Here is a 16,234-nt window from a genome sequence, read left to right as displayed (position 1 = left end):
CGCAGCAGTGATTTTCACTGTATATATTTTATTCAACCGATAACATTTTTGAGCCTTTGAAGTTGCCGATATGACCGAGCTAATACTTGTTTTCACTGTTTAGGTGACCTTGAGAGCTTTCTTGGACACATGATGCCTGCCAGTGAGAACTTCAGCTTCGGCCTGCCTGTATTTGGCTCCCACTTGCAGGTTAGAATGACATTCATCATGTCCAGCAACCAGTGCAAAAAAAAAAAAAAAGACAAGAAAAAGGTGAATCCATCTTTTAGATTTACAGCAGAATATCCACAAAATGAGGAGAGTGTTTGTTTTCGATAATTATGATACATATTCATGCTGAAGGCCACGTTGACTGCATGAAGTGAAGCACAAGTAAAAAGACTGTAATGAATGTCCCACTTTAATCGTAGCATTTCTCCCAAATGTGTATGTGTTGAACAAGAAGTGGCAGAGCTTGTATACAGTGTACGTTCTTGACCTCCAGAAGGCCATCCTCCCATCCTCCCAGGACACACCACAGCACACCCAGGCGCGCCGCCTCAAAGGAGCCCGGGGGCTTATGACCTGCAGCCCTATCATGAGCCATGTGGTGTTTACACAACTGCTCTTCAGGCAAGGTCAAGGTATTAAAAAGTACTTTCTGTGTTGTTCATTCTACATTCAAAACTAATATTTTATGTTCTTACTCAGATTTTACTTGTTAAGGCAGGGTAACTAGGCGCCCTAACCTACATTGAAACACATGTCACTGAGCGCACTTGATGTTTAGGGTTTAGTTGTGTTGAGAAATTTTGTGTGATGAAGGAAGCCATCAGACACAAGAAACGGACTGGAGACTCAATGACGGCTGACGCTGGACACTTTACTGGACGTCCCCTACAGACGTACGAGGTTCGCTGTTGGGTGAGGTTGAGTCAGCTCCCTCAGAACCTCTGAGTCTGACCCTTCATAAACAGTCGTACTGGTAATGTCTGGCACTACCCAGCAATACTAAATTAGAACATTCTGCACAGGTGTGACCTTCCTGGAGTCTAAACATAGCTACGCATCTCGACAACACAGCTTTACTATCAGTAAGTGTTCTGAGTACAAATTTACGAATATAAAAGGCACCCCGATTCAGGCCGAGGCCCTGGGGTCAGAGCAGCTGTTGACCTTACGGACCAATCTGGAAGCTGAGGTACAAGAGAGCGAAAACAGAGGATACCAGATAAAATTCCTTATCAGTTGAAGATGTTTTTCTTCAATTTTTTTTGTCTAGATACATGTTGTGAATAGTCTTTTACTATGATAATGTAAGAGGTTAGACTACAGTTACAGAGATTCCCTGTTGATGCCATTTGTTACAAGCAGCTTTTTGACGGAGATCCGCTCTTCTGTTTGTGGTAGAGACGATAAGGATGTGCCAACTCACTCTACAGAGAAACCAAGAGAGCGTAAGTTCTCTTACAATTTAGAATATACCTAAAATCCCTCAAACCCAGTACAGCCAGCAACCAAAACTAGTAGCACGAGTCCAGCGTCACACACAAAGACCAAGGGCCTGTGATGGTAACTGCTCAGGTCTTACTTTCGGAGGTTCATAGTTCAGATGATGGCCCATGGTGAACTCTGGTTCATTTCTCAAATATCGTAACTGGTCTTTGAATTTTACGCCGTGAGAGACAGGAGACTCTGCTTTTGTGTTGTCAAAAGTCAGGGATGTACATTGAGTTAAAGAGCTTTTAGTTACAGATACACCTGCTGTACGTAACGCCAAAAGAGATGAAGGTGGGAAGAATAAAAATTGTGGTTGTGAGAATGAGTGAATCAGATGTTTATTATAACATCTTAACACCTGCCTTCGCTCTGGACGTGTCATCGCCAGGTCAAACCTCAATATTAAATCAGCGCAGGTTGGCGACCATCTTTTTGTTATCAGTTCAGTCTTGTCCCCACTTTGAATATCGGATGTACAAATGTTTGCGTGTCTGGGACTACTTTATGATTCAGGATGTGATATCACGCCCCAATTGTGTGAAGAACCACACCACTATCTCATGTCCTGTTTTAACAGCATGTTGGTGTATCATTGCTGCCTCAGCATGTTAACTATATTTACTACCACCCCTTTCCACAGGAAATTGCCTTGGCAGGGTGAAGAAGCACTGGGAGGACAATTCCTGAATTTAAGTCCCTCTACAATTTATAAATGGGCGTTTTCAGAGTGGGATGTCACATTTGTAATTCCAACAGTGTGTCGCCTGGCTGTGACTATAGACTTAGGATGCAGACTCCTATTGTGATTGGGAAACGCTAATGGGGAATTACATCTCGGGCAAAATGGGAGGTGTCACACACACGGTGTAATAAATCATCTGTCATTGTGGGTTGAGAGAGACACATGCGTTTCTTAATTTCATGTTGCTTCAAAGCAAACTGCAGGCTGCTGCTTTTTTATTCCCTGAAAGAATCTACAGTATGTTTTGTGTGTTTGCGAGTGCCTGTGTGTGTTCATAAAGCAGCTGGTTATCTGAAATGAGCAGGCTATAAAAATATCCATCTGTGGTATCCCCTTTTGTATTTTACATATTGTAATTACAGGCAGATATCGGAGTCTCCATCAAATTCATATCAATAGCTTTTAAGCATTCGTCACCAATCAGATCATCTGTCAGTCTTGATGTTAATCCCCAGCGGGTTTTTACACATTGCATGTTTCTTGTTAATTCCTGTCACTTCACCCCACCTCCAAGCATGAGATTATTTTCTCCTTCAACTGTCATTCTCTTTCACATGTGCGGTATATTCCTAGCTAGGTCATTTGAGGTGGTGTGGTACCACCTCAAAAAGGTGAGATTGACAGCAGCGTGACGTTGCTATGGAGCAATGTGACTTGGGAGAAGGCATTAGAGATTAAATAATGGGACAAACAGTCACCTAGAAACCGTCAGGGGAGACGGGTGGGTGGGGGTGGGTGGCGGTGGTTGGGGGCTGGATCTGCTGATATGACCCAAGTTCTTTGGGGACATTGATTAGGCAATATTTTTCAGGCAGAGCCCCACGGAGGGAGGGGAGATAACTCGTATACAGGATGGAGAGCCTTTGTGTGTGCGGAAGGGTTGGGAGCCGAAATCTGGTATTTTTATTGCACAGCACATCCCATCATCCTCAGTCATTATCAGAAGGAAAATCTGTGAATTAGTCTTGACTTTCAAGTAGACTGCATATTCTCTTCCCACAATCTGAGTCTGTTGAACGGTTGCAGGCTAGACACTGACACATACCGCAGGAACGCAGTTTTTCTGGTGCACTAAAAGAATATTTAGATGTACTCGTCAGAATTCATGTTGTGCTATAGCTTTGGCTGTGTATACACCTGACCCATGTTACTGAACAAGAGAGTAAGCTTTCAACTCAACAGGGTTTTCAATAGCCAAATGACTCAGGTCAGAAGCAATTAAAGGTGGGCACACCGGCGCCGGTGAGCTCATCACAGTCTCACCGCAGCTTGTGAAATAGTCACAAAATGTAATGCAGCAATTTAGAGCAAATGAACACGAATATCCTTTTTTTTTTCTTGACATTTTCCATCTAATGTGTTTTTAATTGTGAATTTCTTTCGTGGTGCAGTCACAAAATCCCTGGTTCCACAACATTACGTCATTGCTGGTTTAGAATACAATGTGCAAGGACCTTCGCTGTCGTTGCATCGAGAGATTTAGGTCGATCGAGATTTATCGAGTTAGGCTTTTGGTTTAAATGAAGATCTGCTTGTTAAACAGCTGATTCACCTCCCATTTCATTAATTTGATTTTGTTTTTTGCATTTGGAAAAGATGCAACTATAGATTAAATGAGTTGGGTTATAAAGAACATTTCACAGTCTTTTTTTTTTTTTTTTTTTTTTTAGCCAAACTCAGAAATTAAATGTTGCTAAACTTCAGCTGGCAGTGAAAAGTCAAAACAGATAGATTTTTTTATGTGCAGCTGTTGTGATTATGCAGGAGCTGATGAATAATCACTGGGAAAAAAAATTAAAACAGGTTATGCTCATTGATGGATTGCATTTATCAACGCATCACATCATGAAAGTGATGTGTACATAAGACCTCAGTTTAGTCAGAGGAACCTGCGTCAAACTGCTAACGTCGCTGATTACTTTCACAAACCCCAGCGCCTCCGTGAATCACATGATTTGCTGGTCAACAGCAGATTAAAACACTGTTAACCCTGTCGTGTGGTGGAGGGGTTCTGGCATCAGAGAAGTGCTTGTTTAAATGTAAATAGGAACACAATTTCTGGGAGAGCCCCCCCCCCCCCCCCCTTGTACTCCCAGCTGTAATGGATAACACTGCCAAGCCTGCAATTACTCACTGTCTCTCTGCTGCAGTGTTTTCATTACACCCTTTGGAATGAGTCTTGTGGGGGGAAAACCAGGGATAAAAAAAAGTTCAAAGCATGGTATTTATGTTGATGTTTTGATGACCCCCTTGAAGAGTTAACCTCTTTTATTCTTGGACCTACACATAACTGCTACTACACTGCAGAGATAAGTGGATTAAAGCCTTTAGCTTTACAGTTACACAAAGTCAACATGTGGTAGTTATAGCGTAAAGGGAGTAGTTTTAATGTATAATACACATCACACACATATACACTTACGTGTAATCATGTTTAAAGTCACAAGCTAATCAAACCAGAAATAAATTTGACTAGAAATGAACCAGAATGACTTTGCAGCTGCCACATTAATCAGCAATAATAGTAACTCAAAAATCATGTCGTAGACTAGTTGCCGTAATTGCTGATTGTGTATTTGCATTTGGATTCCAAGTCCTGTATCATCCTTTTTCCCAGAAGACAATTGTTTTGTGGTAGTAACGGGACAAACGCATAAAAGCGGCCGCTTTACTCGTTCTGCTTGTGTTGACGTTGGCGGCCCCTCTGGCCAGAACAAAACATGCGAGTAACAGCTGAGCTTCATAAAAAAAAAAGCGCATCCAAGACACCCTGAGGACGGATTTTGATCGGCTAAATCTCCCCTTAAGGACATCAGAGATGCATTGTGGTCCACATTCAACACAGCTGTAAATGCACATACAAGATACCTTTATATTTGAAGAACATATGCATAAACATACACAGCATCCTCAGTGCACGTACAACAACCGTGTGGGCGGATATACAGTTGAGTGCAAGTGAGAGTCTCCCGGATGAGTCAACCATTGTCATCAAACTCTTCCATGCAGCCTCCACCCTTTCACTAAGTGGTGATGGCGCTGGTTTGGTGTACGGTGGGACGTGAGTGTGGAGCCGGGTGGAGGTCTAGCCTGGCCAACACAGGGGTCTCCACATGACACCTCTGGGATGCACATTGCAGCAGTGGTGGAGTCCCCCCCCAGTCGAGCCTGCTCCTGGCGTGCGTGGATGCACTTCTGGGAAAGTTTGATGGAGCGTAGGTTTTGACAGCCAGTCTTTATGTGTGAACATCCCTATCGCTAGTTTTGAATGTAGCACCTTTAAGAATAGCAGGGCTGTAGTTCCAGTGAGTTGCTTGTGCGAAATGTGCCGGTTTTCACGCTTGGTGCTGCAGTGAACCAGCACCAAAGTTGAAGGGTAAAAGTGTCTTGCGTTTTTAGCTAAGCAAAGTTTGCGGATTGCTGAGCATGAAGCTGAATAAGGAAGACATTAATTATACTGGAAAATGTGCTCGAGAGTTTCTAAAAGACATTTTTGGGGAGGTTTGCTTCCGTCCTGTTGCTGTAGCTGTTTATAGCTAGCCATTAGCCTCAAGCTAAATATACCCGACTGGGTCTGATGTGATCAAGTGATGCAGGGGCAAAAAGTACCTTTGTGACCTCAGGACACTGATTTTTGTGTACTTAAAAAGGCAAAATATTCTTTTTGGGTGAATTGTCACTTTAACCATGGATTCAGTTTATTCCAGTTGGACGCTGCACGTGAGCCAGGAGCACTAAATACCAGCATCCTGAAAACTGAACCAGATAAATACATATCAGTCATTTATCTTTTTCATTTACACCAGTGCTCTTCCTGCTGTGGCATTTCAACATATCTTCTGTGAAAAAGCATGTGTGTGTGTGTGTGTGTGTGTGTGTGTGTGGGAGAGAGAGAGAGAGAGTATAAAACATGAGCAGTGAATACAGATCAGAACAATCAGGAGAAGCATGCAGCAATCTAACTTCTCTAAAAACACCAACGGTTAAACACAGTGAGACTCAGCAAGCCGCCGTGCTGCAGCGTATTTTCATCAGGTAATTTTAAACCTGTATTTACAGCTCGTCTCTTCACAGGAGTCTTGGCTAAGGAGAAACACACAGAACAGTTCCACAAGGGTGCCGTCTCTCTAGTCTCATACATAAATCATCATGATGGTAAATCGCATGCTTTAGCTACAGTTCATGCTTACTGACCGTTATCAAAATTCTCAGGAGGTAAAGCTACTGTATTTTAAAAGCTGATTATTAAAAAAAAAACAAAAACAAAAAAAAAACCCATCAACATTCAACAACCAGACAGTGACAGAGCCAAGAGCAAGTGTACAGCCAGCTGGTCAGTGACTGACTGTTGGCGAGGACTACTTTGGCTACGTGAACACACTGTCAAATAGTCAGAGGCTAACATTAACCTCTGCTTCATCAACTTTCACATTTCTACCCCCATTGGAAGATGTGTCGAGAAGCCAGTTGAAACGCAGAGCACAAAGACTTTAGTCTTGGAGAGCATAATGAAATGCACAAGACATAACATGAATATGTAAAACCTGCTACAGCCCACCACTCTTACACTGGTCTACTTACAGTATTCTTATAGGTCCTACACACACACACACACACACAATCAAACACAGGTGTTTCACATCTAACGTGTGGCTCTAACTTCGATAATGACTGTGTTTGCAGATGCTGATATGTACAGCAATAATTCAGCTAGTGAATGAAGATGCACACTCACATGAATGTTAGTCCTTAATCTGACTTTCCATCTTGGGAATGTCGGCCTCCCAGACATGCGGGAAAATTTCCTGTTATTTCCCGTCATGCGTCATCAGGTAGCTTTGGAAATGAGCTGGAAAAGCTCACGGTGTATACAACAGCCGGTGAATTCTCATCTTCCAATATCAAGAAGCAAAAACGCCCGACACTTCTGCATCAGTCCTTGGCTGTGACTTTGAACTGTTGCTATTTGACAGGGATGAGAAAGGGACTTCAGGACTTGGTACTACTTGGTACTTCCGGTTTGCACAGTTGGTTCAGGTTGGCGCCGTTGGCTCGTGCTACGAAGGTCAGCCATGTCAGGTCATGTGCGGCGTTGATCCCTGGGCACAGCACATGGCTGCTCTCTTCTCTACAGAGGATGCTGTAATCTGTACCGTACTGTCTTCCTCTTCTTCTTATTGCCAACTAAAATGCACTTTTGACAGATTTACATGCCCTGAATCTCTTTTCTGTAAGTAAACTTGCTTTTCAAATCCAATTTTAGTCCAGAGTTTGCTGGATGTTCACTCAAATTAAGGGGCTACAGTTTCATAAAGTAAGGCACTAAAGTTTTTGCCCAGTTTTCAAACCGTTTGCTTTTATTTGACAGAATGTTTGAAAGATACCTGTGCAATTCTCTTCACTCTACACGCCTCTAGAGAGAGGGAGGGAGAGAACCTGAGATTGTGAGCGTGAAGTTATTAGCAACAGTGTACAAACATGGCCATGTACGGTACTTTTGGCTGTAGTCGAGGTAGCAACTTTTCGAGTTTAACTACATATCTGTTGCTGTTTTTTTGAATCAAAATTTGCTTCAGTGCCAAGGATCTTTTATTTACCAAGTAATACCAGTTCTGCTGCTATAGCATAATAAAACTGCTACAGATCAATAAGTGACACTGACTTGTATGTGCACAGTTTTCTATTTGTGAATAAATGCAACAAATCCTCAAGACGCAGGCAAGTTCTTGTGTTTTGCTTGCCAACTGCTGAGTCGGGGATGGGGTTTGCCCCAACGTTAGCCCTTCCTCCTCTGAACATACTATTTCTGGTGTCAGCCTGGCAGAGGCGGATGAATTGTGGAGTCTGCTGCCTGGTTCCACTTTGATTACTCTTGTCAGTGTCAGTGGGTTAGGTGTTATATTCCATTTAGAGGTGGGTGATGAGCTTTCCACAGCTTAGGCATAATTTAGATGATATTTCATTGCTTCAAGAAGGTGACGGTAATGAGTTCCGGTAGCAGGCTTCTCCATCTACTAAGTGAATTTAACCACAACCATTTTGATACGACTTCAGGAGCTTGTGACTGGCTGACACTGACATGTGAGGTGAATTGCTCGGAAGGCAAACAGACAGACAGCCTGATGGAAAGCCCGATTGCAACTTGGAAAGGACAGCTTTAAATAGCGTGAATAATCAGATAGCAAACCGCCGGCAACCAGCCATCGTACTCTGTGTGAATCCATGAATGGAAAAGGAGCATCTAGAAGCTGAGTTGAAGAGAGTCAACTATCAGCCCCAGCAGCAGCATCGGGCGATGAGAGTTTACTGGATTAATGCCATCCCTGGATTTCAATTTGGGCTGTGGCTTTTCAGTTTGTGACTGATTATTCTGAGAGTGAATCTATGAGTTCTCTCTCTGCTTCCTTTGTTAGGGAGAAACCTGGAGATGCCCTGCGTCTCTGACAAAGGCTTAAAGCTCTGCTACTTGTGCATCTTAAAATGAAACTCTTGAAGCGAGAGGATAAAATCAGAATGGAAGACAATTTAAGTTTGTTTGTGGAATGTCCTTTCCACTTCATGAATGAGTCCTCTTGCACCAACACAAATATGTAAAAATCTAATTTTGTTTCTGATAGTTTGTGTCATGCCATCTTGTTGAAGCTGTGCGGTGCGATACGGCGTTGTCTGGTTGAGATTTTTTTCAATTTCTGGTCGGAATTCTTGCGTTATTTTATGAATTCGGCCGACGTGGAGGAGGAGAGTGAAATGGTTGGGAAAAAAGTTGGAAAAATCAACCCAAGATGAAGGAAAAGGACTTGTTCGTGTATACGTTCCCTACAACAGAGAAAAATAATCAAATGTTGTGAAATTAGATGTACTGTGTTGGTTACATGTTGGTGACTGTGATATGAGACGGTATACACCTGCATACACCTGCACCGTGCTGCATCATGCACCAAAAGTGATTCTTGTCCATCCATCCATTTTCTTCCACTTATCCTGTTAATGGTCGCGGGGGGGCCTATCCCAGTGGTGTTCACCCGAGACGGGTCACCAGTCCCTCGCAGGGACAACACATACAGACAGACAACCATTCACACTCACAGCCACGCCCACGGTCAATTTAGAGTATCAATCAGCCTCGTCCCCTCTTGATGTCTTTGGACTGTGGGAGGAAGCTGGAGTACCAGAGAGAACCCACACAGGAACAGGGAGAACATGGAGACTCACACAGAAAGATCCCGTGCCCGAGCCGGGACTCAAACCCGGAACCTTCTTGTTGTGAGGCAACAATGCTGACCACTGCACCACCGTGCCACCGCCGTGATTCTTGTCAAAAACGAGTTTTTTTTTTTAAATAGCCAGACGGACAGAAACCGAACATAAAGAAACATCCCAATTATCCTCCGTCATATTTTTCTGACAAATAAAAGATAAAAGTGTGGGGTGACAGAGGGATGTCAGGAAAGAATGAAAAGAACTCAAGGGGGTTATCACTAGCTCAGCCAATTACCCCACAGTGGGATGGAGAGGAATGCACAGGTCAAACAAAAGGAGTCCATTAAAAATGTAATTATGGAGGACATGAAGCAGCCAACAGATATGCTTGTGTCCACACAATGGAGAAGTTTGCCAGAAAGTCTTTCTAAAATAAAGCCATTTCTGAAGCCAGAACGGGATGTTTTACTAACCAAGAAGCTTGATTGCCTGAACTGAATGAAGGACAAAAAAATGAAAATAAAATGAAAAAAGTAGATAAGCAAATAAAATAACCCTGTAGCTAAGGATTTGATTTGTGATCTCCTGGGGTTCAACCTGTCAATGATCCTTTGTTTCAGAGCTTTTCTGCCTGAAGATATTTTCTGGGAGAAAATCTTTGAGGCTTAAAATCTGCATCAAACGGAGGCTGGAACCTGTGGCATACCTACGTCTCCCCTCATACCCGACGTGGTTGTACATGACGGAGCATGACTCTCACCTCCCTGGAACTGTAGCTATGAGTTGCATCAATGGAGAGGCGGGTCCACCTCGTAACATCACGTTACCTCCTCCTCTGCTCTCACCTCTTCTCAGCCTTCTATATCTCAACATATCAAACTGTTTTAACGTACCAGTCAGAATTCGCTCCAGTCCCTCGTTGAAAGAGCACAACAAAACTCCCCACAGCAGCATAGAGGCTCTGCTGCCTGCCAGTGTTCTGATGGTGTCATTGTAGCGTGACCCAGCCAGGCCTCAGCAGAAGTAGAAACCTCAATGCTGATGACGCAACCCTTGTGATTAAAAATGCACACATCATGAAAAGTATAACAAGGGATAATGAAACAAAATGTTGCATCAAAAATGTTTTTTATTGATTTGTTATTAGTCATAAAACTTGATGGATACCGCTGCAGAAGAATCAGCTCACCAGTGGATGGGAGTATTACGCATCACGGGAAATAAAGCTGTAGGCTATAATGTCCCCTTTGGTTCTGGAGAAGATAAAACAAGCCGAGCAGAAGGCCTTTGATAAAACAGGGTGGCTGTGAAGACGTGACAGATGAGGTGTTTACCAGACAGAAGCAGCATTTTGGGGAAACGTAGGATCCAGGAGCACTTGAATGTTGTTAAGTTGTCACTTCTGACAAGCTCTAATTGAAATCGTGATTCTTTTGGTGGGGAAAAGTGCAGCGTTTCTAAAACTTCAATGGATTATATTTTGATTGTTTACCGACACATTTCCATGTGCGAGATTTATTTTGTCAGTAAAGAGCTTTCCAAGGGCTTGCTCCCCGTTAGAAGTGAGGTCGAGCTGCATCTCTCTGTGACCCTACAAGGAAAATAGGTAAGGATAATCAATCAGATATTTCAACCTGGTTGTCATTCAAACAAATTAAATCTCTTTCATTGAGGAGGACACTTTTGATATTTAGAAAGTAAGACTCAAAATGGCAAGCGGTGAACAGCCATTCAAACCGATCTGTGAATGCTGTTCAGTACCATGAATGTATCCGCTTGTAAAAGCTGGAATCCTGGAAAGAAGAATACAGAATTCCCATCGAATTGCACCAAAATTTGGGTTTTCAAGTAATTCATTATTGAGAGTTATATTTGGTTGACTTTCTGCAAACTTCACAGTTTAAGGAAGGAATCATGAAATTTTCTTTTGCCCTCAGCCGAAGGGCTAGCGTGATCAGGGTCTGACCAGAAAAGCTGAGGATGGATTTGCGTGAATATTGTCAGGATGGTGGATCTTAGGTTGAGGAACGATCGGCTAGATTTTGGAATTGCTCGGGAATCTTGGTGGAGGTGTGTATTCTCTGTTCACATTGGTTTTGGCAGAGGTCTTTATTCTCCGTGCACTTGTCTGAGTTGCTCATGAAGTATTCCATACAGTGGTTTTCAGCTTGATTTTGCTGAATGACAGCAGAATTTGGGTTGAGGAGCGAACTGTTAGATTTTGGAACCTATTTGATGATGTCATAGGCCTTGGCGGGGGTTCGCGCTCTCCAAATAGCCTCTTGTTTGGTATTGATTTTTGCGCTCCTATCATGGGGATAAGATGGTTAGTTACCAAATCATTTCTTTTCCTTTTTTTTTTTTTTGGTCTGTTAATTTGTGGCATCTTGTGCTGTCATTTCAAACTGTGTTGTGTTGCAGCCTGCAGAAATCTCACACTGTGAACTCTAGTTATTGTGGGGTTTTTTTGTGTTTTTTTTCAACCTCAAAGTTCAACTTCTCATTGTGCCTTGGTGAAAATCCTCTGATTGTCTTGCTGCTGGCACACAACCAACCTCACCCTCAGGGGGATCGGGCAGTTCGTCTGTTAGACAGGCTGAAGTCAGTCAACAGCAGTTTGGACACTCCCGTGCTGTCCTGAGAACAGAAGTCTCATTAGACGGCTTAAACGAGGACCCCACAGATTTAGAATCCCTCTCCGAGGAAGTTGTTGTTTCACAATTGACAAGTTACCGTAAAAGGATCCAGTTCAAGCCAGATGTGCCACCCCTGTCCCGACGCGTATGTCAAATAACATTAACCACGATGCAATTTCATGGCATCCATTTGACCGTAGAGATTGGTGCGTTGTGCGAGTAGTGGCTGAGAGAAAACAACGCATTGAGCAAACGTATAAACTGGATGATGATCTTTAAACGATGGCGGGAGAAAAATATCTGTGTGAAATGTTTGAGTCAATGTTCATTTGCTCAGAAAGATATCAAGACAACATCAACATCATTAAACGCTAACTGGAAGTGCATCAGTTTGCAATAGTTTGTTAGAAAGACAAGAAATCTCTATATTTCTGTTTCTTTTCCTCTTCTTTTCCTTTTTTTACAGAGAGCAATTTAAGTTTGAGGAGAGAGCTCGGGAGAAAGAACTGGGGCGGTATTTGGGTGCATTTTTGATACAGTGAATTGAAGATCAAACCAAATGCAATGAAGGGAAGCGGTGTGGCTCTGGAGCAGCTGCAGTAATACCACACACCTGAGGAGAGCAAGGAAGAAATTGAGAGACAACATTTTGCTAACAGCACTTTTTCAACTATATTAACCAAGATAAACTGTGGTGTTACGTTATGTAAATGGGGCAGCTTTGACCACCTGGTATTTAAGATCTGTCCCGATATGAGCCAGTCACAAGTAGACGGTCCTACTGACTGTTCACACTTGAAATGCCTCTCCACATGCACCTCCGGTGATCAGATCTCACTTCTCTGCTCTGTATGCAAATAAACACCTACATTTCTTCTGTTTGCAACATTTTTAATCTGTGTATGTAGCTGTGAATGTCTGGAAATGAAACGTGGTAAATCGTTGCTGTCGATCACATTGATTAACACATCCACTCAGCCCGTCACTGACATTTTAGAGTTTTATTACCTTGCTGTTTTGGATGATCTGTCTGGTTTATAATTGAGAGAGAGAGAGAGAGAGAGAGAGAGAGAGAGAGAGAGAGAGAGAGAGAGAGATGAGGGAAGCCAATGGGAGCTCTTGATAAGAGAGTGTTACTTTCCTGTGTTTATCAGTTGGAAATTAAAAGCAGAAGGGAGAGAAATTACAACACACGCTGGGACTGTTTCTTCTGCATGTTCCCGAGAAGGAGCTTGATGCAGCTGTGTTATCTCTGAGCTGGTCACATGATCAGACAGCGTAATCATGTGTATATCCACTTTAAGAACTTCAGCGGGTGAGATAAGCAGTCGCTGAAAGAGAAATTACACTTTTTTGGGTGAATGGTCACTTAAAGGCTAAATAATAGATTCTGAAACTAAATTACCCATTGAATGTAGTCATCTTTTGAGGGTGGCATAATTTAGAATGAGTACAGGGGAGTGGAGGGCGTGATTACAAGCCCAGCTGTGAGAGGGTTTTTTTTTAATATTAGTATAAGTCCTCTCTCTCTCTCTCTCTCTCTCTCTCTCTCTCTCTCTCTCTCTCTCTCTCTCTCTCTCTCTCTCTCTCTCTCTCTCTCTCTCTCTCTGAATACTACACACGTAACAAATACTTTTGTGATATTGAGTATGTTTCAAGACACAGTAAGCAAATACACAGGCCCATTATTTATCATCTTTGCTTATATACTGTATTTTCCTCTGTCTATTCCACTTCATAGGCCCTTTGTGCCCATCCTGAACTCGCATGTGTGGTGTTGGAGTATCTGCAGGTTGTGGCTTTGGTTTGGATTTTATTTCTATTATTTATTTCTAGTAAATAAAACACATAGCCAGTAAATACTTTTGGGAGAACTGTTCTCGGTGAAGTTTTGGATGTGCTTTATTCATGGACTGATAAAGTTTTGCAAAACATCAGCACTTTTTTGTAACATGTTCTTTTTAAATGTGACATGCTGGATTGATACCAGCTCCTTTAGTAACTTGTTGGTAGCGAAGTACAGAAGTCCGTCTCCTATCAACACGGGGCCGGTGGTTCAAATCCCTGCGCCAGCTTGGTTGGTCAGTTGTATGGACACGAGTGACCGTGTCCCCCATGGGAAGCCAGATGAGGGTGTACGTCTTTGTCACCGCACTAGCGCCTGTTCCGGTTGGTCGTGGTGCCTGTTAGAGAATTGCGTGATCCCCCTACAGGATACGCCGCACCGGTGAAGCGCACTTGTCAGGTGAAAAGATGCAGCTGATGGCTCCGGAAGTGCAGCAGGAAGGACGTGGTGATCTGTGAGGCTCTCAAAACCAGCAGAGGGAGTGGAGTCATGTACCATGGAAAAAGACAAACGATTCGGATGCTACGTTGTGACGCTTCTGTCATAAAATCCTTCAAGAGGATGCTAGTTTTACTGAAGTACCTCTGCCTCGTGTTGTTGCTCTGGCTGTGACCAGCTGTTATTTTGCTCTGTGAGTGTGAGATGATGCCTAACTAAAACCTGATCACTCTCCTCAAAGTGACATTCAAGTCAGATTCACTTCAAATGACTTCATGCACAAGAATTGTATGAGAACTGAAGTTTTGATTTGTCTTTGTATCCCGCTAAATAAAATTGAGGGGACGTTATTATGATACTACGCTTAAAATGCATATATTTCTAGATCACTCTCTAGGCAACCATACACTGTGTATGCTCTGGAGTGTATTACCTTTCGCACCTTTCTCGGTTGTCCTGGTTAAATGCAGGAGAGCAACAACAATTTCTGCGTGAGTGGGCGGTAACAGCTAGTAGTACTCATTTTAGTCAATGATGCCACTTGAAAACTTTAATTGCTTTGTATCCATATCCATTATTCCATTAATTTGAACTCCCACACATTTTAAAATATGAATCTGATCTGAACTCAGAAAACCTAAAGACACAAAGAAAAGAGCGATGCAGGAAACACGAGCAAATCCAAGCACTTAAGAATCGGTTGAAAAGAACAGACATCAATCTGTGACGTGCTCACGGCCATTATAGTTCCCCTCATAATAGTTGAGAATGATATATCTTTTAGCTCTATACATTATGGAATATATATACGTGTGTGTGTGTGTGTGTGTGTGTGTACGTGGATAAACTAACCACCTATTGTCAGGTTTTCAAAAGGCTGAAAATATCTTTTAAAAGAAGGGAATATAATTGAAAGCTGAAAAAATGTTGAATTGTTAGATAAATTACCACTTTCTGCAACAAATGTGAAAAAAATGACTGAGTAGTGGAGAACCTGAGTGCATAAAGAGAGAAGAGGTAAAGGAGAGAAGACAAATGGGTTGCAGGGGGGAGTCGGGGGTAGGCATTCCTAGCATGGAAAAAGAATATCTGTGCATACGTGCGTGTGTGTGTGTGTGTGTGTGTGTGTGTGTGTGTATGCATGTGAGGAGAAAAAGAAGGGTGTGTTCACTTGGAGACAGCAAGGATGGCTTATTAGGAAATCATCCCTCTTAGCCAATGGTTTTTTAGAGAGACGCAGATGTCATTTGACTGAGTAGTACCACCTCCCAGAGCCAGCACATCCCCTTCAGTGTAACGCAGCGCTGTGTGAGAGCACCACTGTCACTGCTCTCTCCTCTCTCCGCTGTCTGGCTTTCTATCTTGTTGCCTACAGATACTTACCCTCCTTCATCCCCTTCTCTCACTCTCCCTCTCTCTCTCCCTCTCGTGGTTCCTCTCCGATCCACCTCTCCCTCCTTCTCTCTTTGCTTTCTTTCCATCCTCTTTCTCTCTGTCTCTGTCCCATAGGCAGAGATAGGATCTGTTACAAACAGCAGCATCCCCACCAAGAGCCCAGGTAAGAGCTTCTTTTGTTATTTATTCACTTTGCACATCACACTTAACAGAAGCCTCATTGCTGGTCTGCCAGAGCGCTCAAATTGATTTCACTACAGTTTCTTCCCCGCTGTTTTGATGTGATGAATCTGATGTGGAGATCTGAGGGACTACGGGAGCTAAGTTGTTTCATGCCTCACTGAGGCTTCCAAGTGTGTATGTGTGTGTGTTTTTTAAAAGTGATTTTATTGCTTTTTATCGGTGGAAACCTCAATGATCTTCAGTTGCAAGAGATTTATGACTGTGTATATCTTAAGATAGAGAACAAGGCAGAGAATGAAGGGAAGAGGGACTGAC

General features: G+C 42.8%; 1 protein-coding gene across 1 annotated transcript in view; it reads left to right on the top strand.

Annotated features, from left to right (window-relative positions):
* The window catches only part of thsd7ba (thrombospondin, type I, domain containing 7Ba), a 208,141-nt gene that overhangs the window by 9,799 nt on the left and 182,108 nt on the right, over nucleotides 1–16,234 (top strand). The window contains exons 2-4 of the mRNA XM_086219797.1: nucleotides 104–189; nucleotides 485–623; nucleotides 15,851–15,899. The gene's annotated coding sequence lies outside the window, so the exon portion shown is untranslated. The remainder of the gene's footprint in view (nucleotides 1–103; nucleotides 190–484; nucleotides 624–15,850; nucleotides 15,900–16,234) is intronic.

Source organism: Aulostomus chinensis, chromosome 12, assembly GCF_037954235.1.
Source record: "Aulostomus chinensis isolate RoL2024-O1b breed Wild chromosome 12, RoL_Achi_v1.0, whole genome shotgun sequence".
Classification (NCBI taxonomy): Eukaryota; Metazoa; Chordata; class Actinopteri; order Syngnathiformes; family Aulostomidae; genus Aulostomus; species Aulostomus chinensis.
The sequence above is the reverse complement of the archived record's forward strand: the minus strand, read 5'-3'. Positions and strand labels throughout refer to the sequence as shown.